The sequence below is a fragment of the Ambystoma mexicanum genome, chromosome 12, assembly GCF_040938575.1.
Source record: "Ambystoma mexicanum isolate Mex_15411 chromosome 12, UKY_AmexF1_1, whole genome shotgun sequence".
NCBI classification, from domain to species: Eukaryota; Metazoa; Chordata; class Amphibia; order Caudata; family Ambystomatidae; genus Ambystoma; species Ambystoma mexicanum.
In genome coordinates this window covers 467,956,599-467,978,577 of record NC_090936.1, presented here as the reverse complement: position 1 = coordinate 467,978,577, position 21,979 = coordinate 467,956,599, and the positions used below count along the sequence as shown (strand labels likewise).

Genomic DNA, 21,979 nt, shown 5'->3' with positions numbered 1-21,979 from the left:
TTGGCCCCGGATCAGAGATGCCGGAGTCCAATGAGGGAGACACTGCAGGAATCAGAGTACTAGCCAGCAGCTATCCCTCAGTAAGCTCCACTCCTGCTTGCAACATCGTGGCTTCCACCCCGTCACCATGCTCTATCATTCGTGCCAGCCCGGGAAAGTCACTTTCTAGCTCCGCTCTGGCTAGCCCAATTGCGGGGGGCAGTACATTTACTGACGACGACGACCCTGTGTGCAATCTCTCACTGGACAACAGAAGTTTCGGGAGTGTACCTATGCCCACAGTGTGCCCGTTGGCCAGCCCCTCTCTCTACCTATCTCCACTTAGGGTGTCCATGCAACCAAAATGTGAAACGTCCCCGGCTGTAGGGCGGGTTATTAACCCCCCAACCGAGGTGGTTCTGTCATTCGGGGGGTGTAAGTGCAACCAAGTTTTGGCTGAGTTGGCTGCCATTAGAAATTTGCTCACAACTCTAATAGCCATTAAGGGGAGGGAGCAAAGGGAGGGGGAGCCCTTTTCCATTCCGATTGTCTGTAAGGGTCTCTCTGACTTTCCTCTGGTACACCCCAAGGACCAAACCCCCCTGTGTCCCGAGACTATAGCACCAACATCTTCTTGCCCCAGCCTGTTGTCTGAGTTTGCACATTCAGACATTGGAAAAGATCCCAGGGCAGGCGGCACCAAGCACAGTGAGCTTGGTGGGGTGGTGGAATTTGCCCCAACTCTAGTAGTCCTAAAAAGCCCTAATCATGAGGGTAAGATTGTCTTTGGTCCACGGCACAGAGTCGGCCCATCTCAGCTTCCTGTTCATGAGCAGAATGGTCGAGCTATAGTGTATCTTCATAGTGTACCAAAAATGGAAAAGAACATGTTGGAGTCCAGGGAATCTCTTGTAAACAAAAGTGTACACTGGTTACGTTCCGTGAGGGGATGTTCCTTTGTGTCCAGGGAATCCTTGGTAGGCTGTCGGAGATTGGCCAGTGTGGGCAAGAGCCCGAAGGACATAGTGGAATTGGCCTTTTGGGACTGGAGACTGGCGAGCAGGGTCCTGGGTCAATGGGGGGGGGGAACGGGAGGGACACCAGGGAGCGGAATTCTAATCAGCCCACACTCTTATTTAGGCTTTATATCGCCCATGAGGCCAGTCAGGAGGTCCTACCCCCTGTCTGGGGCAAACCTCACTCCCCTGGGCCGTGACCGGACAGGCTTTTTGGGGATCAAGCCCAGGCAAGGGGAGTTATCCAGAGGGTGATGGGGGCCTTTGTTTCACCCTTTCCTTTCCCTAAGAGACTCTTTGTTATACTCAAATAGTACATGGTCTATTGATTGTAAATGCTTTTTGTGTGATGTTTTGCTTTGTGTTTGATGGATTTTTTTAATCCGAATAAACTTGCTGACTGTAATACTATCCCATCCATTTCAATCTATCCAGAACTGCATTATTGAATCTCTTTTGTCTATTCTAAATTCTTCTCTCCTCCACATAATTCTTGATAATTGTAGCAATAATCATCTTTGCGCTGATATCTTCTGAAGAGGGACAAGTGTTTTGACGGACAGAGATCAGAGCGGAGGCGCCGCTGTTCTGGTGGCTGCCCGTTGAGTGTCTTGCTTCTTCATAGCTCCTTAGTATAAGCCTATCCTTGTTGGTAAATCTTTAAAGCGCATCTGTCATTTTTGAAATCTTGATTCTGTTTCTGAAAAATCTACCTTCACAGAAACCTCTAACTTTGGAACCGTACTCCCTAGAGGCGAAATTTAACTGTCATTTTGAGCTAAGATCCTAAGCTTTCTAACGGACCCATTGACATTCAAATTCATTATAGTTTTTCCGTAATTGCGTTTCATGCACATGGAAAAATTGCCACGAATTGCAATTTAGCTCAATTTCAACACCTGTCAGAATAGCGGTTTCTTGTTTTCAACTGCTGAAATTCGGTTTCAATCTGATAATGATTCATGAATCATTGCTAGTGTTGACCTGAACCAATCCACAGTAACTCACTTATCCTGAATCCCATTTAGTAAATTAAAGTCATTTTTACCATATTTTCCCATTCATTGCAATCCCATTCAAAAGCATTTGACCTGTGTTTAAATCATACCTGTTCTCTCCAAGCTTGCTGGGGGAACTGGGATTGAACTGCATTATTGATGGTATTCCTGAAACCTGTGTGCCCTCATTTCCATCTCTTCATACTGCATAGTGGGGGGAGTGAGTAGTCACAGGGGAAAACGTGATTATATTGTCGATTGAAACCATATCAAGTTCATTTCTGTGTTGCATTCTTTCCCCATCATTGCATTTCCTTGAATCATACAAAGTATTCTCTGCTACCTTATCCTTTCTATTCCTACTCCTAACTGATTAAAAGAGATTGTTGATATTGTAATATTACCCATTGCTGATCACTGTACATATTCATAAGTGTGCTATTCAGATATTATTCTATTCTTCAAATAAACCTTTTAATCTGCAAAACAAACCTACTTCTTGGCTCAGTGAGGTCGGGGAGATCCAAAGAGGGGCGTTATAAGGGTTCATCATCCAGATTTAAAGAACTTTGACATAAAAATATATAAATAGGGGCTTCCATTGGGCATCCCATACTAGGCATTGACTTAGTTGGAGTGCTGGATTGAAGTCACTTACATCTCATATAGCCACCCCCAGGGTCAGGATCAGGATCAGGTAGCAGCTTCCATCTTCTGGCCACATGGGAGGAGGTCACCACCGGTGAAACAGTGACGAGTCCAGCAGATTCATCACATCATCCATTATATAAAGAAAAAGACACCCAGTCCTAGAGGTCTGTACTGTCACCACAGCACAGTTGTACTCTATAATTGCTCAGCTGTTCTCCAAATCTAACCCGAAAACGTATGCTAGGTTAATATGCTTTTATACAGAGTTTAATTACAGCCACATGGGCTGAAAATGCCTAGGTTTGTCCATGGAGTGGTATACCATCTCCCACCAGGGATCTCCAGACTTTGAGCAAGGGGAAGACAAGGATGGGAAAACGGGCAATAGATACTAAGAACATGGGGTTGGGGAGTGCAGAGGGAAATGCTTTGTGATAGCATGGGTGCATGCCAGTCCTTTCAGCTGTACCACCATTCTACAAAATGGACAGTGGATAGGTCTTAATATGTGGTGATTTTTGGGTTGTGTTTCCAAGGGAGATTTGGAGAATTCACAGTACACAACGTAATGTTGGATGCATCAGATGCCGGTTGGGCACATGCCAGGCCAGACAGGCGTGGTCAGCCGTGGCTAAAAAGGACGAGGTCATTAATGCTGGGCTGTTTGTTAGGCAGAAGCCTGTGCAGTTCCCTTAGGGACCACTGCAAAAAGTAAGACTACAGGTGTTAGCAGTAAACCCAATTGGTAGCAGTCTGTACCTCCCATATTTACCTGGTAGCTGTGGCTGAGCAGTCAGACTTCTTCAGACTTCTCTCAAGGAGAGTTAGGCAGTATATAGAGTATACAGTAAGTACTAAAATACAGTAGCACAAGCAGACACTGATCAGAGCTTTGGTTTAAAGGTATATAATTATTTATTTAAAAACACACTTGTAAAAATACACTGGCACTAATATGTCAAGCAAGTTCAAACACAGTCACTAGAAATATATACACCCCCTGATTAATTAGTCGACAAGTCTTAGGAAAAGAACACCACTTATCAACACAGGTGAGCGCTTAACCAAGATGGCACTCCAATAATTATTCAAAAAGGGAGAGAAAAGGCAGAAATAGGAACACACAATACCAACACTTTTAAAAAAATCACAGCATGTCCAGAAAGGCAGGGTCTACTGTAGAGCAAAAATTTCATAGGCAAGGCCCACTCTTGGAGAACAAAGCAGAATGTGCCCAAGATCACACAGTTGAAGTACACTTTAAAAGTCTTTGCAGATAGTTCAAAAAGGAGTTAGATCCGTTCAGAAAAGTTAGTTAACAGGTCCAAGGTCACCCCAGGATAGAGAGTCAAGGATTTACGGGACACCTTGGACGGTCTGTTGCAAGGGAGACCAGGTGGGACACAGTACCTGAAATGGTGAGAAAGCTGCAGCGGGGCAGTTGTTCCTGGCAGCGGGTGCAAGTTGGTGCTTCGTCCAGGGGAAGAGAAGATCTCGGCATGGAGGAAAGCTGGAGGTCGTTGCCCTGCCAGGGAAGAAACCAGCCGCGGGGTTTCCCGGTTAAAAAGGCACTACTCTTATTTGCGGTAGTGGTGAAGCGTGGCTTTCCGGCCGCCGGGGTGCTTGGCATGGGCGATTCGACCACGGGACGATCCAGGAAGGCGAAAAAGAGGCAAACTGGTTAACACCACCAGCTCAAAGGAAGAAGACTCTCCTGGAAGAAGATCTTCTCTGTCGTTGGGAAGTGGCGAGTCGGTTCAGCAGGGCTCCATCTGTGGTGTCGTCGTTGCAGGCAGGCTCAGCTTCTCCTTCTTCGGATTCTTTAGGTCCTGTGGCGACTTCTGAAGTTCCAGTCCCCAAAGCCCTGCCTTTATGCAGAAAACCCCCATTCATCAGTCCTAGCTGTCACTCAAACATGCTAAGTGGTGAGCCGGGCGGCTCACCACTGGGCCAATCACACAAGAGTGCGACTTGAGTTGCCAAGGCAACTCAGTCCAGGGTGCCTATTCCTCCCCCCATCTCCCCCCTCCCACACATCCTGTGGACCCAGACAGAGTGGCACCACTTTTGGAGGCTTCTGTGCAGAAGCCCGCCAAAAGTGGAACAAAGGGCTTGACTTGGAGTTAGAGGCGAACACCAGGGGCCTTGCTAGGGGGGGCTAAGGGGGCTATAGCCCCTTATCTTTTGGTTGTAGCCCCGGATAGAATCTCAGGAGCTACAGCCAAAAGACTAGCTAGCCCCCAGTCCCAACAGTTCTGACATCAGCTTAGCCCCGGGTCTTTTCCAGACCTAGCAACTCCCCTGGCGAACACAAACGCCATTTTAAAACAGAGTCCTGGAAAAAAGACCCAACCGGGGAATAAATATTAAATAAATAACCCAGCGGTATCTTTAACATTGCACCCAAAAAAGTGGTGCGTTTAAAAAGAGTGGGAAAATACCATAGAAATATTCCGGTGGAATATTTCGCGTGGTAACCACTGCCACCAGCCAGAAACTCGACAAGGGGGGGGGGGGGGGGGGGGCTGGACAGTGCCCTTTTGAAAAACAGACCCAGGGGCAATCGAATTACCCCTACCAGTACTTCCACAATATGATGGTTTGTACTGGTTCTGTTCAGAATTTAAGACTAGTAAAGTCAATGGTGACTTTACATGCCTGGGAGACAGTAGTCAGTCCCAGGGTATGGAGTCTATGTTTGGGGGTCACTATGACACCCCTTTGTTACTACACTGAGGGTGCTGTGTAACACATACCAAAAACACATGATGCCCTATGGAGTAAAAGGCCCCAAAGCCCATAAAACACATTACAAAGTCAAAGGACATTCTCAAATCATGCCTAAAAGTGGGAGTAAAAGAGTCTCACTCTTAGCAGGAGAAAAAAATAAACCCCAAAAATCCAGCAAAGCTGGGACTCACTAGTTGTGGGAAATTAGCCTTACCAGAGAATTCTCCCTAACATTGTTAATGACAGCCAGCCCAGCCATGCTCTTAAATGAACGTGGGCGAGGGTGTGCATCACCAGAAACTCGCACTCTGTCATTACACGCTGCCATTCTAGTCTCTGCTTGCACGGATCATGAGCAAAAATAGAATCACAGGAAGGGTGAGTTTGAACAAGAGCTGCCTGCGCTTGTTAACGCGCCAAATTGTAAAATCCAGTTGGGACATCAGAATTCCCAAGAACTATGCAAAAATTTGCCACTGAAATTCCTTGCATGTACAATTGTCCTCATGCACAGAGGGGGCGGGGGTGGGGGTGGGGTGGGGAGGGGAAAAAAAAAAACAAAAAATCAGCAAAGTGTCTGCCTTTACTCGAAGACTCAACACAAATGCTTAAAGACCCATACTTGTCATCTCACCGCCACAACAAGACCAATACCTGCTATCTTACCTCCCCACAACAGGACCCATATCGGGCATCCTGCCTCTACATCACCCATCCACAAAACCTTTACCCGAAGTTCCAATCTGGGCGGATAGCACCGAGTGGCCAGGATCACATAGTTGAAGCAGGGATATGTACAGTATATTCACTTAGACACATACAACACCTCAGTGGAATTAGTGTGCAAATAACATTATATTCCAAGATCCAAACCCTTGGGTATAGAGAAAGAAAAAGAAAATACGATTGTGTTGTTTTCCCCAACACCATCTGGTACCATCCTTGGGAGGATAGCTCAGGGGCAACCTGTTCCTCTTCAGCGCAGAGCAACACAGGTTCGATCCCCGATCTGGCTGAGAAACCTCTGGGTATTAAGCACATTATAAATAACCAATTACAATTACTAGAACACAAAATGAGGTCACCCTAAAAAGGGGCTCTGAGATTTGCAAATGCACTTTCAAGACTTAAATACACATCAGCATTGCTTGACACGGGCGGGGGTGCTCCTTATTATGCATGAAGAGAAGAATAAAAGCAAACCTCTTTGTGCTGGAGAAACCAGCCTAAAATGTTTAAAAAATTGTTTTAAAAGCAGTGTTAATTTTTTGACATGAACGAAAAATCTTGAGTTCAAAGATAGGGTAGCTTACTGAGCTGTGGAGTGAGCTTTCAGGTGCAAAAATGTCCCGATCCACTTCTGATCACCTGACCAGTGCTTACCACAAACAAAAGCCCATTCCCTGTTCACGGATTCTTCTTCTGCCATGCATCTAAAAGGGCGTCCCTCTTAAGAGTGCTAACGTGAATCCACGCTCTTCAATGTGGCAATAGAAGCTGCTATCATCCAATTCAATTGCACACAATTTGACCATGGAAGTGCTAAAATCAAGGTAAAAAGCATTAATGGCTAAGCCAAGTTGTACGTTCCCAAGTGACCACAGAAAACAATGTCCTACCATGGCTTCCCTGGTGCACCACATGGCTGAGGCTTAGCTGTGTGAAGCCTCAGACCGTGATGTTTTCCCAGGAGTCTGAAAGGAGACCCTGACAGATCGCGGTTCCTCAAATCTATCCTACCGAATGCTTGCCACAAGGGCAGTCTCCTGGCAATGTCAAGAAGGGGCGGGGGGGGGGTAACTCACTATAAAGCAGTCCATGGCTAGTCGTGGCCCGAGTGATGGCAACTAGAGGGGGGGAAATGGATCCCAATCCTTCCCCCTGTGCATTTGTTGGCAGTATAGATTTGTCTTATGCTGCGACTCTTCGAACAGGTGCCAATATTTATCTTCTTATTCCAGATACAAGGACCAGTGTGACCAGTATACGAGACCCGAAGAGTAGCCGAGAAAAAAAAAGACCCACATGGGCGTTGGAAGCAAAACGACACTAAGCAACACAGGTTCGATCCCCGGGCCCGCAGGTATTTAAGCACGTTATAAATACGCAACTAAGACAAACAACTACGCAACTATAACAAAACAATCCCTGTAACAGCGCCTCGATGCCCACGGGCAACAAATAAAGAGCTTCGAATGCTGCCAAGTGACCCTCGCATCTGGAAGAGACTGCGCAGACCTGCCCAGCACACGAGAAATGTAAACAAATGTTTAAAAAAATATATTAAAAAGACAGCCGTAAGCATAAGCAGCAGCTCCAAAGACCACACAGTTCAGTTTGTTTCGAAAGCATCAGTGGGAGACGGCCGGTTTAGACTGAGATTAACCACCACTTGCATGGAGACAGCCCCCAAAAATACAAACAAATTCAGCAAGCTCTGTGTTCCACCATTATGCGGAGAAAGTGGGTGGGTGCGGATGAGAATCCCATTTAATACCAGTTTCAAATCTAACACCTTCAGTGTGGGGCCCAGCCCCCTTGTAAAGACTTTCTCTGGCATAGGCACCTTCCAGGAGGGAAAGAGATCAGGATTGGCTAGCGAAAACTGACCAATTAAAATAGGAGGTTCTGTCCAAGTACGAAAAGATCTCAATGAAGGATAAAGGTAAAGAGGGTGATTATCTCTCATTATGGGGGCCATTCAATGCTTTATATGAGTGATGAAGTAGAGAGAGATGGTGGGACGGTGTGAGAGGAGTGAAAGGGCACCTCCCTTTTTTTCTCTTTTCCTGTTGTCTTTTGTGGCGTTTTATGTGTGGATTTTATAATGGTTTCATTTTTTGCTATTTACATAGGGTGATATATTTGGGTGAGGGTATACTGGAATTTTTGGGATCTCTTATTACTGGTGTTATTGAATGGTTATTGTTGTTGTATTAGATTTTATTGCTATAATTCATTGAACTCAATGTGACGGAATTATTTTTGTTGGAAGTCTACTAAAAAGATGTTAAAAAAAATATAGGATTGGAGGGAGCTAAATTTAAACCAGGGACAAGAAACAGGAAGTGACAGTCATGCAGGGAAGGAGGAGCAGTATAGGAATAGCAATAGTGTGGGAGGAGGAGGAGTAGTAGTGGGAGGGAAGGTGGCAGTAAAGTGGAGGAAAAGATGAGACCAAAGGGTGAAAGCTTGAGGCAGGTGGACTGAAAGAGGGACAGAAGATTGGCGAGGAGGAGAAGGAGGCAGAGTGTGAGGGCAAGATGAGCGTGGTTGGTCTGAGGTGACTACAAGTAAGTGCAAAGCACTATTCCCCCCCCCCCCATCTCCCATAAAACACCAATCAGTGATAGTGTAGGGTAAGTTAGGCAGTCCCTTGGGAAGGTAGATGGTCTCCCTAAGTGGTGCAGGCTATCAGCAGAAGATTACAGACGGTAGGGTTTAGGGTCGGTAGCACGAACCAGGGATTATGGACGCCTTGACTATGGTCGACACCCCAAGGGAGACTTGAGGGATGGCCCTAGTGCCATTTCCTAAACCCTTTTGCTGACCATTCCGTCAGAACAAATTGCCCATCTCATTTCTACAATGAAAAGTTCATATCTTTCGTAGTGGTTATAATAAAGCCCTTGAACAGTCTTGTTGTTGAACAGTCTTGTTGTGAGTTCCTGTGCAATCTGCGACACGCCGCAAAGGTCACAATATCCCATATAGTAGAGCTATTCGGGCTATGATGCCTAACAAATGAATAGCCTGAGAAGCATCTCTTGGTAGATTGACCATATCAGGAGAGCGTGGGGTTTTGGGGGTGAGAACTGTCTTGTTAGCAATAGCCACCATCATTTTATCAAGAGGGTTAGAGGGAATCAATGACCAGGCCAAGACAGGAATGCAGTTAAACACTGTATATTAAGCATTATCCAGGGTGGCATAAAACTAATCAGGGGTGAGGGGTGGCGGAGGACTGATATATATATATATATATATATATATATATATATATATATTTCGAAGAAAAATAAGTTATTGCACTTCTTCCAAAGTGAGACGGCACTCGTCAAGTTACAGCCGTATGCCAATTCGTAGAATTCCTTCAGGTCAGCCCATCACACAACAACGTATGTATTTCTTATATCCAGTTTTATTTAGGCATCGGTAAAAACAGATTCGCCACGTACAACGCGTTTCGCAACGCTCCCGTTGCTTGATCACATATATATATATATACACACACACACACACACACACACACACACACACACACATACACACACAAAGGTGAATTAGTGTTTTCTGGTGGCATAGGACTCTCCAGGTTGACTGCAGGGCAACACAAGCCACGGCCTAAAGGGGTTTCCACACCCTGTGTTCTTGTTAGGGGAGGCTCCCTGTGGTCTCAACTCAGACTCAAGGGTTTACTGCACCCTTCCACTCTCTCAGGATCTACTCCTGCCAGGATTCTCAATATAAGATTTCAGGAGTTTCTACACCCTTTTTTTGTCGATCTTCTAAAAAATAGCTTTTCTTAGTTCCCCAGGTCTCAGTTTAAAAATGTGCTGCACCCTTATTTCTGGTCTCATCATGGCCTCCTTTCCTTGGTCCTTCAACTTCACCACGTAGCCAACAAGGAGTGTCCCTCCCTTTAGAGGCCTCTAGAAGCCTGCCTCTCTTGTCACCTACCTGCCTTAGGATCCAGTCTCCTACCCTCTTCACCACCCCTAATCCTATTCTGTTGCTGCTCCTCCTCACTGTCAGACAGCATGTGTGCAACTTCCCCCACTGTGTGCTTGACCCCTTCAAGTTGGGGCCTCACATGCAACTCTTGCCTTGGGCCATGCATGCTCCGTCATACCCATCGAATCTGATTAGCCAGCACCTTGCTAGCCTCTTGTGCGTTCTCCAGATAGTTCTTCTCCATTTTCGGCCAGTCTCAACCATTCCTTCTCCAGAGGGCTTAACACTGCTCCCCCAAATCAGTTGCTTCTTCAAGCACCCACACTTCCTGAATGAGACCCAGAGGTTAAATAGCCCTGTGCCCACTCTCCTGGTGTTGGGCTTCCTGTAAGGGTCTGCAACGTAGATATGAAGGAGTGTAGTGCCCTGGTTGGCTGTGCCCCTTTGGTTCAAATCTGTGTGCTTTGGGTCTCTGGTGCGGTGTGGTGTTTAAAAAGCATATCCACCATTTTGAATTGCTCTTCACACTCCTGCACTGCCTTGGGATCCTTACGTGGTTTCTTTTGTGGAGAGAGGATTACGCTTGTACCAGGGCTCTGCAGTGGTTTTACTTGGCATGTTAGGAGAGGGAACGGAGGCATCCCTTCCCTGCTGGATCTGTGCTCGCTCTGCAGAGTAACGAACCAAGCATCTGCTTCTGAAGCCAATGTGCTGCATGAGATTGCGGTGTACCCCGGTTGTCTGCGTAGGCTTACCCAATGAATGCGGCCATAAAACAATGTGTTTCTGATGTCAGAGCAAACTGGCTAAGTGCCAATTACATTTTTCTATGGCACGCAAAGGAGGTACCAGTGTCCACAGAATCTTGGTGTGAAAAAGACAGCCGAGAAGCAGTCTCCCTACTTTTTTGGCCAAGGAGGAGAATAAATGTGGAGAATTGTAGGAACTGTACAACTATGTTAAGAGTGGTAATGTAGGAGGATGGACAGAGGCCCTATCGTGGGTTATTTTGCCATTGACATATCAAAGACTCACAGTGGTTATAGGAAGACCACAGTAACACCCCCAACACCTCTCCCTCGTGGAATTATCTCACAGCAACAGATACTTCCTTGTTGTGTTGATCCATGTTAGGAGGTACCCGAGGCAGCTCGACTCATGAGCACAGGCACAGTGGGGGCCTTGATTCAGATCCTTTACTTCATTGTAGGGATCCCCAAGGTAGCGATCTCCGACTGAGCTAACATGATCCTACTATACACGAAAGCTATGGGGGAATATGGTGTGACAAATTATTCACTGCATATCACTCCCAATCAACACTTACACAAAGTTTCAACAGGATGCTGGTGAGCATGGTTGGGGCTCAGGCATCTCTCAAGGCGTGAATGGTACATCCTTCCCGTATATTTCCTTTGCATAGAGGGAAGTGCCACGAAAGAGTGGGCTTCAGCCCCTTTCTGCTCTTAGTAGAATTTATCAATGAGGAGCAAGCCGTCAGGTGGGCCTGGATCAGAGCAAAGGAATGCCTGATCATAGGGATTTTGTGCAGACTTACAGGGGAGCCCAAAAGCCTTGAATGCTCAGCCAACAAAGTCCAGGACATTAGAGTTGAGCACCACACACCGTGGGTAATAATAAGCAGCGCTCAGATACCTGAGGGTTCGTAGCGCTATATAAATGCCAAATTATTATTATTATTATTATAGAGTTCAAATGGATGTCATGTTGCACAAACATCACTGTGCCTGAGATGGTCAGAATCACCATGGTTGCTCAGAGGATTTAGAAATGACTTGGGGCACCTGGATCAAATTGACAGAGGGTTGCAGGATATTTTTGAACAGCGTTCGAGGTTGACGATACCAGCTTCATGACATGGGTCTTCTGAGAGACACTGAAATTCTTGCCGATTGGCAAATTAGGCCTCCTGAGAGGATATGGAAGTGATGCAATGCATTAAACAAACAATACTGGTCTGACTTCTCTCAAACTGCTGGAATGTTTAAATAAAAAAAAAAATTAAAAAAAACGACTACTTCAGCTGCTTGTAGAAGAGAAAGGCTGATCACTGTTTGGGAACTGAGCATTGAGTAAACAGCCTAGAATGTACAGGTTGTGTTCCCCACGAATGCTTACATAAAGGCACTTGTGGGAGCAGTTTGCTTGTTTAATCAAAGATTTAAAAATGCCTTTGATTTTGGAGTAGCCAAGTGTAAGATGCCTGCCTTACGGATCGGTTTCTCTCTATAGATCAATTTCTTGACTCAAGAGCACCGAGACAAAAAAATAGAAAAAGGAAAGCTTATTAATCTTGAATTAATCAGAATCACTAGCATTGCTTTGGGCAACCTTTCTAACCAGTCTGCATGTTTACAGAAAGTAAGCAGACATTTTTAGCTCAGTGGGTGGTACGGCTCAGTGACCGAAACATACATAAAGGGTGACTGAAATTTCTAACTAGACTGGAAAGAAATTAAAGGCAAACACGATCTCCTAACAATACAATGCAGGGAGGTTCTGGCACCACTCCTAAAAGTGGCCATACTAGAGTGTTCCTCATCAGTGCTGGCAATACAACTCTGGAGGAACCACTAACAAATTTCAGAAGAGAGCATAGTCCAAGCTCAATGTAATTAGCAGGAATCCAGCAACACCAGAAGCCTCTATGGAGGCCCGAGAGACCGATAAGGAGAACTTTAACATGAAGACAGTCGTGAAGAATTGGTTGCAAAACAAGAAAGAAAACCATCCTGAAACATCGCCCAAAGTCACAGACTGGACCCATGCAGGGACGTCATTTAAGGGTCGCCAGAGGTCGCAACAGCGACCTCTGAGGTCTGCCTTGCGACCTCTGTGGTCACCCTTGCGACCCCTAGGAAAAAAAGAAAAAAAAAGATGTTTTTTCTGTGATGCTAGCTCATGGGCTGTGACCAGCACCATGTGGCTCTTTAGTTCAGGAGTAGCTGGCTTTCTTGTTAAAGCCCCTTAAAAAAAAAAGAAGAAAAGGAGTGACACAAGTCTAACACTTTCAGCACTGACCCGAAATAAGAAAGGTTAGGAATGCCAAATAATGTGTCTTTCTAGAATTCTATACAATAATTGCTAGACTCATTAAAGGTTTATTTCAGGCACACTTCAGGGGGTGAGTCACTGATTTAGTCTGTTCTTAAACGCCTCAACTCAGCCTTTCATCCTTCTGAGGTCGATAAATGAGTACCAACATAGGTTGGGTGATATTGGGTGTATATTTTTTCTATATAAAGCGCTTAAGCTTAAGTGCTATATAACACCACATCATTATCATTTGGTCATGGACGTCTGCTTGCATTCACAGTAATTTGGTAATATGGGCCTATATACACTGATCTTATCGATACATATGGCGATCATTCTTGTATGAAATATACATCACATTATAGCGATACCATGACCATATTTTTTGTAGTGTACAATGCTATGTGATAGCACTTCCTGTTTTGTCAACGGGTGAAAGGTCGCGTTCCATCGCATCCCGCAATATCACTTCGGGGTGGGGTCAAATGACCTCACTTGCTGTGATGTCACAGGGGTCAAGGGTTGTGTGATGTCACTTCTGCTACCCTGGCATTTGGTGAAATTACGCCCCTGAACCCATGGATAGCGTCGCCCCAGATTCATGGGCTATATATATTTAATTGTATTGGACATTTGTATGGCGCCTATACACAAGTGTTTCCAGGCGCCACAAGACAAGATGGGTGAGGGACGGGGACACAAGGGAATCAAGAACGTTGAGCAAGAAAAAACGGTTATATTGGCCTTCTAACAATCCTACCATGCAAGTTCTTGAGAAGGTGGTAAGTGCAGCGGGGAGGGGATAGAGGGAGAAGCGCAGGAGTGGGGTGCCTCCAGGGAAGGGGGCAGGGAAGTACTGGGCAGGACAAGGTGGTAAGTGCAAGGGGAAAGTGGAGAGAGGGGGAAATATTGCGGTGGGTAGGGAGGAGCAAGTAGGGCCAGTCCGGGAAAGGGAGCCCGAGGGCAAGTGCTGGCAAACGATGCAGGGGGCACTGGTGAGGGTTGGTCTGGCCCCTGTCCAATAAAAGAGGGAAAGGAGGAAACTGACAACAAAGTGGAACATCCATGATACCAAAGAAAATAAAGGTTTCACGTTTCAGACATGCGAGTGTGGGTACCAGAAGGACCACCCACCCACACACACACACACACACCCCCCCCCCATTTATTTCACATGTTTTCCATGTCAAGGGAATGTACTAAATAGGGACCAAGATAATCCCATCACAGCAGTTGGCAGGCCTCCCCGAATACTTTATAATCAAAGTTCAAACATTCCAGACAATGCTGGTTAACAAACTTAACCACGACATGAAACAAGTGCAGATGATCCAGAGAACTAAAAACCCATCACTAACCTTCCTCTCAGAACCACGATACTTGGAGGACTAGCTGTGAGAACCACAAACCCTCAAAGAGAATCACAATCGGTTCCATGAGAAACAATGTGACCTTAAACCCAATCCACGTACAGAAACAACCCGACAAGCCATTAAGGAATCGGTCTCGGCTGAAGAAACGCAAGCACATTTCGCTTGCCCTCAAAACACTGAAGGGGCTAGTTTTACTTACCCTATTTCTGTTACGCTTAGTATGTTTAGTTTTAATGACACTATTTTTTAGCATCAGCCCCACATGCAATTGGACTGATTTACTAAGTTCACCTTACACCAAAAAATGGCTTACGTTCTATTCTTTTGAGCTTAGTAAAAATGTACTCTTACTGAAGCCACTTCTTCAGCTTAGTAAATCAGACCCTGAGGCGTCTATAGTAGAGAAGCAATTTGCCATGGTAGAGAAAGGGGGTGGTGGGTAGTTGGTAAAGAGTGGGAGTAGGGGCAGAGAGCGGGGTATGGTGGGTAAGTGGTGGTATGGAGAGTTGGGGAAGAGTGGGTGAGCGAAAGGGGTGAAGAAGCAGCTCAGGGGGACAAACAAAACCAACAACAAAAACACTAGCCTCAAAAGTACCCCAGAGATAGTCCAATTGTCACCAAAAATAAATAAGGGCGGCCAAACAAAAAGTGTACCCCTTTACTTGCATTATGGGTCTTTTGGGGCAGGTTCTACGTATTCGTTCTCGTCGTCACCTGCCTGCAGACTGTGGGGGGCACCAACGTATGCTTTAGTCTGGTAAAGCGGGCCTTGCATTGGTCCTCTTTCTGCTAAACTGCAATTTGTTGGAGGCCTGCTCGCTTGGTTTTTGTTAAAAAATGTTTACAAGGTTTTCCCTTTCTGGTTGCTGGAGAGGCACACGTGTAGAGATCACAGGGCAGGCGCATTGCATTTTTCCCTTTTATCTGGTGCGTAGTCTCTGGGAGACAACGTTGTTTCAGGGGAGTCTCTTGTCCTCTACCCCATTGTGAGCAAAGTACGTGGGCTGCAGGTGGTGCATGGCAACAGAAAAGCCCCTTCCCCCCCAAATATGCCAGAGCAGTACACCTCAGCATAGGGGGCACATTTCTGATTCTCTGGTCTGCTGTTGGCTGTGGGCGGTAAGGCCAGCAACATGGGCCGCTTCCGTGTGCATGGGGCTTACATTAAGGTTTTTGAGCTTTCTCCTTTCTGGTGCTGGATGGGCCAAAGCACTACACTGGAAGAGGAGTGGAGCACAGACTCCCAGATGACACCCAGATACTCCTAACACTCTCCGGTAACTACAATTCGGATGTTAACCGGATCAATGAAGTCTTCTCCATCATTCAGGAATGGATGGCCACTCATGGCCTCTGCCTGAATGATGACAAGACTGAACTGCTTCTGGTTGGATCCCCTAACACCATCCTGAAGCTCAGCCCCAGCTATACTAGCTTTATCATTGATGGTAACACTATTCCCGTCGCGAAAAGTGTCAAAACCCTAGGCTTCTATCTAGACACCAACACCAACCTCGCCAAACAAATCAACATGACCGCTTCAGCCACTGCCTACACAGGTAAGCGGATCAGAGCCTATAGACTGTTGCTATCCACTAACAGTTGCCTTACATTAGCCAGAGCACTTAGACAGTCTAAATTGGACTACTGCAATGGCTTATATGTAGGTGAAAAATCTGTTAAACTACAGGTCCTCCAAAACAACGCACTCCGAGCTGCTCTGAATATTCCCAGGAGAGATCATATCGCTGTCATCAGAATATCATGCAAATGGCTCTCCATCCAACAAAAAATTGATCTAAAAACTATCTGCCTTACCTACAAAGCCCCGAATCACCTTGCCCCGCCTTATCTAACTAACAAATTCACACTGAAACCTGCTACCAGCATCACCAGATCCACCAAAACACTATGCCTGTTGGTGCCCAAGCACAACCTAAAAAGAGCTGGGGGATCCAGCTTCCCGGTTCTAGCTGCCCAACTCTGGAATACTCTCCCACTGAACATCAAATCCATCACCACCTTTCAAAACTCAGGTCATCACCTGGCTACTAAACAAATACTAACACCTCCCAGCCCTGGGACACCACACACCCTCCAGCATCCACCCACCACCACCTTGTACATAGCACACTTAAGCAAAAAGCTTACAGCGATATTAGTAGCTTCCATAGCCCTATAACTCTAACTACGAAATGCTTACCTTACATTTTGTCTCTTTGCCATCTGCATTAACTGTACTGCTGCAACTGTATAAATCTTGTACATATATTCTAATGCATTTACCCTGCCTGTAACCTTATCCTTGAGCGCCCATATACCCCTGGGTCTGGAGCGCTATACAAATAAATAAAACAAACCAACCAGAACAAGGACTCCAGAAGGCCTGGGACAACAGCCCGCCCCTTCCTCTCTTAGCGGAACCATTCCCTCCGTTCTCCTCTGGGTGCCAATGTTCCCAAGGGTGGCCCATCCATTATGGCCACATTGAAATGTCCTAAATCTCAAGGCTATGGTACCCACTGTGAGGTGATGGCGGGGGGGGGCAGGGGCGTAAGTCTATGGTCTGCCATTTCAGGAATGGCAGGTCAAGGTTTCTGTATTTTACAAAATGGTATACACCCCTCCCCACCCCCCAAGAGTCTTCGTTTTCACAGTTAAAGCACACTTAAGCACAATGACATATGACAAAACTCATTAAAGCCGACATTTGCACACCTATGTACCATTGTCCCTCCCTTACCAGATATTAGTACAGAAATTTTGCACATAAAGGAATGTTGGTGCATTTTTCCTTTATTAACGGAGCTAGTAAACCCAGGAATAGTGCATAGGATTGAAACCCGGGTTACATTTCATTTGTGCACATCACGCCTGTCCATGAGTCAGCATGTGCATAAGAGCAGAAAGCCTATTGATCACCGTCTGCAGCAGGCCGGTCTATCAGATGCTGTCCCACAGAATGTACAGAGTTTCAGTCACAAAATGGCGGTGCATCAGTCATGATGTAAAGAATTCCTGTACAGAAGTAACTTAGCATGGAACGCTTGCTGATCCGTTATGCAGAGCATGCCTGTCCAGTTGTGCACACATGCTGTCCGTGCACACAAGTTGTCCAATGCCAGCAAATCAGATGTGCCACCGAATTACAATAAACATAAAAGATTCAATGCGGACCATGGGAGGGGCAGTTCAGAAAAACAGAAGTTCTCTGTTCTTGCAGGTACAAGGAAGTATTGGTGGCTCAACTGGTAGCCGAGCTGCGAGATCTCGCCAGGTTTCCTGCTAGCAATGCTGCCGCCCTTCTGATCACCGATCCAGACGACTAGACACCAGGAGAGTTTTGGCAATGGAAGGGGAATCCCTCAAGAAGGCCTTGTGTTGTGGCCAGAGAGGACACGGTGGTAAAAGGAGTGCAACGCAATTGCAACTCTTGGGAGACCAGTAGAGATGCCCCTAGTCCTGGCCTTCAGCTGAAAGACCGGTTTCACGCTGCAACATTGTCCTCGCCCAGATCATTTTAAATTAATGGCACAGGATATTTTAGGGAAGGATGTGCAGAAGATTGAAGCTTTGCCTTGGGACCTTCTACATCCATTGGTTTAGAGATATACTCTTGGACCCCTGGCTTCTGCCCAATATGCTCAAAGTGAAATTCCCCCCCTCCCTTCCCCCCTCGACCTATGGTGTGGGCCCCGACGCAGTAGAAAGGGTGGTGATAAATCACAGACTAAAAAGCTCAATTTAGATCATTTGGCACAGGGAACATTTGGCTCATTCTAGCAAGTAATTCCTACCAAAACTCCTCAAACGAGTGATAATTACATGATATGATTGGTTATTTATAACGCACTTAATACCCAGAGGTTTCTAAGCGCGGAACCAGGATCGAACCAGTGTTGCTCCGTGTCGTCTTGCTTCCAAGGGGAGCACGTTGCCTCCGAGCTATCCTCGAGGCATCTGTTAAAGGCCAGTCTCTTCTGGGTTGCATGCAGATGGGCCTTTATCCAGCATGAGGTAACAAGTTCATTTCTATAGCAACCCTAGTTGGCCTCAAGATGGTGGAGGCGGGTGATGTTGGAGAGCTGGTCCAATTGGACCTTCCAGCAGTGAACATCACCATCCACCACCCAGTTCTCCTGGATAGTGAGAGAGCTGGGTGTGGAAGGATAGGTCTTAGAATGGATGGCATCCTTCCAGACATAGAAGGCATGTAGTCATCCACCGACCCTCTAATCCCAAGAATTTGCCCACACAAATTACGTTTCACCTCATCACGGTTGGAGATCAAACAGGAGCAAATCCAGTTTAATCCTAGAAAACCATAAACCTAAGAAATCGCATTTTTAAAGCAATCCTTCTCCTGTTTCACACTAAGAACCTGGAACAGATGGGCCGAGGACTTCTGCCAAATGGCCGAATGACTCCCTTTCGGCAAAGCACTAAAACCCCACACGTCGCTGCTCTTGCCACGTCCCCCCCCCACACTACTTCAGGGTTGTGGGCCATTATCTCAGTTTAGCGCTCTGCTGCCCTTGGGGGGAGGTTCGGCCTATATAGATGGTATGAATGAATTTGCGTCTCGCGTGCTCCACTTCTTCGACCTTATGTTCGACAATGTTTAGGTCATGTCGATGACGCATCATGCTACAAATTAGCTCACCAGCAATCGGAATGTCTAGACATCACCATGACTGCACGGATGTCTAGGTTAAAGCACCATGTTAAAAGGTCAGCCATGTTCTAGTCCTGACCAGGCACATGATCCTGAAAAGGCGCGGGTCACCCATCGGCTGCCTTTCTGTGACTGACTCGAAGAGAACATCTGTAAAAGCGCAACCTTCGCTCACATGTAGCGCGAGTTTCCTGGACTAGAATTACACATGCATCTTAATAAGGACACTAAACGGAAACAATTGCACGTACAATGCTATAGAACCGGCCGTGCCAGTTTTTAAATAGACACTGGCTTATTGCGAGTGCTCAGTTCACGGTTGAGCAAGCCCCAGTAGCTTCAGGACTGGTGGAGGGAGACTGGGGGTGGGGGAGTGGGGTGCACGAGTCCTTGCTGGATGTGCCGGTGAAGGCAAGAGTGATCCGACGGATATTACTGCAGCCCTAGGCCAATACGCTGCATAGGAGTGACAGAGCAACGAGAGGCCTCAAGGTAGGGCGGGCAACCCACATGGAATCTGGAGTAACGGCTCAACCTGCGGGGTAATAAGATGGTGGTCTGTGAGTGTGTGAACAAGAGTCGCAGTCTGCCCGTGATGTTCTGAGACAAGCACCTTGTAGAACCCAAAATACAATGTCCACACCAAAAAAAAAAACGCTGATTACCCCTCGCCTGTGACGGAAATTGGGATTTTATTAATGACAGAGGCGAGTATTATGTAAGACTTCTTTCACTTCACAGTAGTAAATAAATGGCACCCAGATTATACTATTCTCACAAACCAATCCCCAGGAAGAGGTCCCCTAAAGCAAAGACTATCTTCTTTCCATCTGCGACACACCCGCCATCCTTCATCGAGCCTCGAGACAGAAAGAAGGGCCCCCCCCCAGCAAGGTCTAGAGTCATCGAGACCATCCAGATATCCACTGCCCAGCGAGCATGGACCTGCACCAGGCTCTCAGATGCTGCCATCATGAGGATATTGCTCAGATAAGACACACTCCTCTGGCTCGGAGAAGCTCTGCCTCCGGCCTGAGAAGCTTGGTCAAACACCAAGGAGTGGATGGGTGTCTAAATGAAGGTCCAAAAACTGGTAGCACTTCTTCCCAAACTGTAGACTGCACCTGTGGGGCCAGTAAATCAGCACTAGGAGTAAGCATCTTTGAGATCAATCCTCTCAAATCAAACCCCCGGTCTTAGGATGTCCTTCAAAATGGCAATGGTACACTACGAATTGGTTCAGTCCCCTCAGCTTTTTAATGGATCTAGACCCCCAGTCCTTCCAGATTGGAAGATATTGGTCAAGAAGCTGCCAGGATGAACAGCTGCTCGCTATAGCCCTCTTGGCTAGAAAGTCGCATATTTTCCGGTCGAACAAACTGTGCTGTGCTAGAGACATGAACACCAGCCTCCCCCGAAGTCTTGAATGGCTTCAAGAACCCAAGGCTCGTGTGATAGCTCTGCCCCGTTTGCATCCACCAAGCCTCCCAGCTGAGGGCTGATTGTAATCAGAATGCCCTTTCTGAGCTCCTGCAACATAGAAGCATTGGCATCACTCGAAAAACAAAACGGCCCTGTGCGCCCAATTGCTAATCTCCATTGGATCGAACAAACCCCCAACAGCCTCCGGTTCTTCTGCTAAATCAAATAGCGCACTAAGAGCCCCACTGTTTTGAGCCACCAATCCTGACAGGCCTGCCAAGCTTGGGCCACCCACTTGGAGAGTTCTCTCCATTATTTGGAAAATAATTAACTTGGGATCAACTGCTGGAGCGGAGGCCACCACGGACACTAACCACTCATGATCCCACACAGGAGCCTCCATCTTATTCCCGAAGAAGGCCGCAGCAGTCGCAGAATGGACCCGGATAGGACAGAAAATCTGGACAAAACATGGGTTTGCCTGTGGCGTCCTGCCGGGCCCTGCCCCCAGTCCAATGGGTCATTGGCGCTAGATGGGGGAACTCCCCCACCAAATCACATGCCATAAGAAGGGTGGACCCCAAACCATAAGCCCACGAGCGATGGGTCTAGAGCCAGTACCTCTAGCTCTCTTGACCCATTTCTGGTCTTCCTCCAGGCCAAATGGTCTCAAGAGTGCCTGCAGCAACTCTATCATGGATAGGCCCAGTCCCATCCTGGGGTAAGCGGGATGAAGAAAGTCACTCAGGGTGTTTCCTTTTGTAAGGGGCGTTACTTGGCCTTAACACTGTGTCACTGTCACCAGCCCCTATAACAGAGTCTAATTGGGGATTTGCTAGAGTACCAGAGAACAGTCAGAGAAAGTGTAGCCATTCAAAAGGTCAAACGTTTGTCCACTGCATGGGACAACATTTCACATGAGAAAAATTGCTCCTGCCATGACTCAGGGGGATCCTCCTCCCGTCAACACATTTAGAATGGGCGAATCCCCCCCCCCCCCCCGCACCCGCATACAATCGCCCTCCATAGCAGCACAATGCAGCCCACCCACACCATGCCTATGCAGCCTGAAATCCTGAAAGTCAATATAAACAATAGGTGTGTGCATGGCCACCCTGCCGAGTTCTTTCCTAATGCCCCTGGCATCATGCAAACAAGCACTCGCCCCGCCCCACGACCCGAGGTAAACTGCAGCAGCCAATTTAGGTCGCCAGGCCGAGCCCTACGTGCCCTCTATGCCACACAAGCTGCTGGCAGACCCTGGAACACCTTGATACGCTGCTGCGCATGAAGGAGAAAGCACCTGGCAACCCCCTGGGTACTGACCGCTTTTCGAGTGGAGCAGTGAGAAAGAAGGAACACTGGGAGTGTTGGTTTGTGGGAATAGTAGTTCAATCTGGATGC

The 21,979-nt window shown here is 46.9% G+C and overlaps 1 protein-coding gene across 4 annotated transcripts in view; it reads right to left on the bottom strand.

The window, feature by feature from the left end:
* SVOPL (SVOP like) overlaps positions 1 to 21,979 on the bottom strand; it is a 366,808-nt gene that overhangs the window by 307,686 nt on the left and 37,143 nt on the right. The window contains exon 2 of one of the 4 annotated variants that reach the window (XM_069628740.1): positions 2,104 to 2,197. The exons of the other annotated variants lie outside the window; for them this stretch is intronic. The gene's annotated coding sequence lies outside the window, so the exon portion shown is untranslated. The remainder of the gene's footprint in view (positions 1 to 2,103; positions 2,198 to 21,979) is intronic. 4 annotated transcript variants of the gene reach the window in all.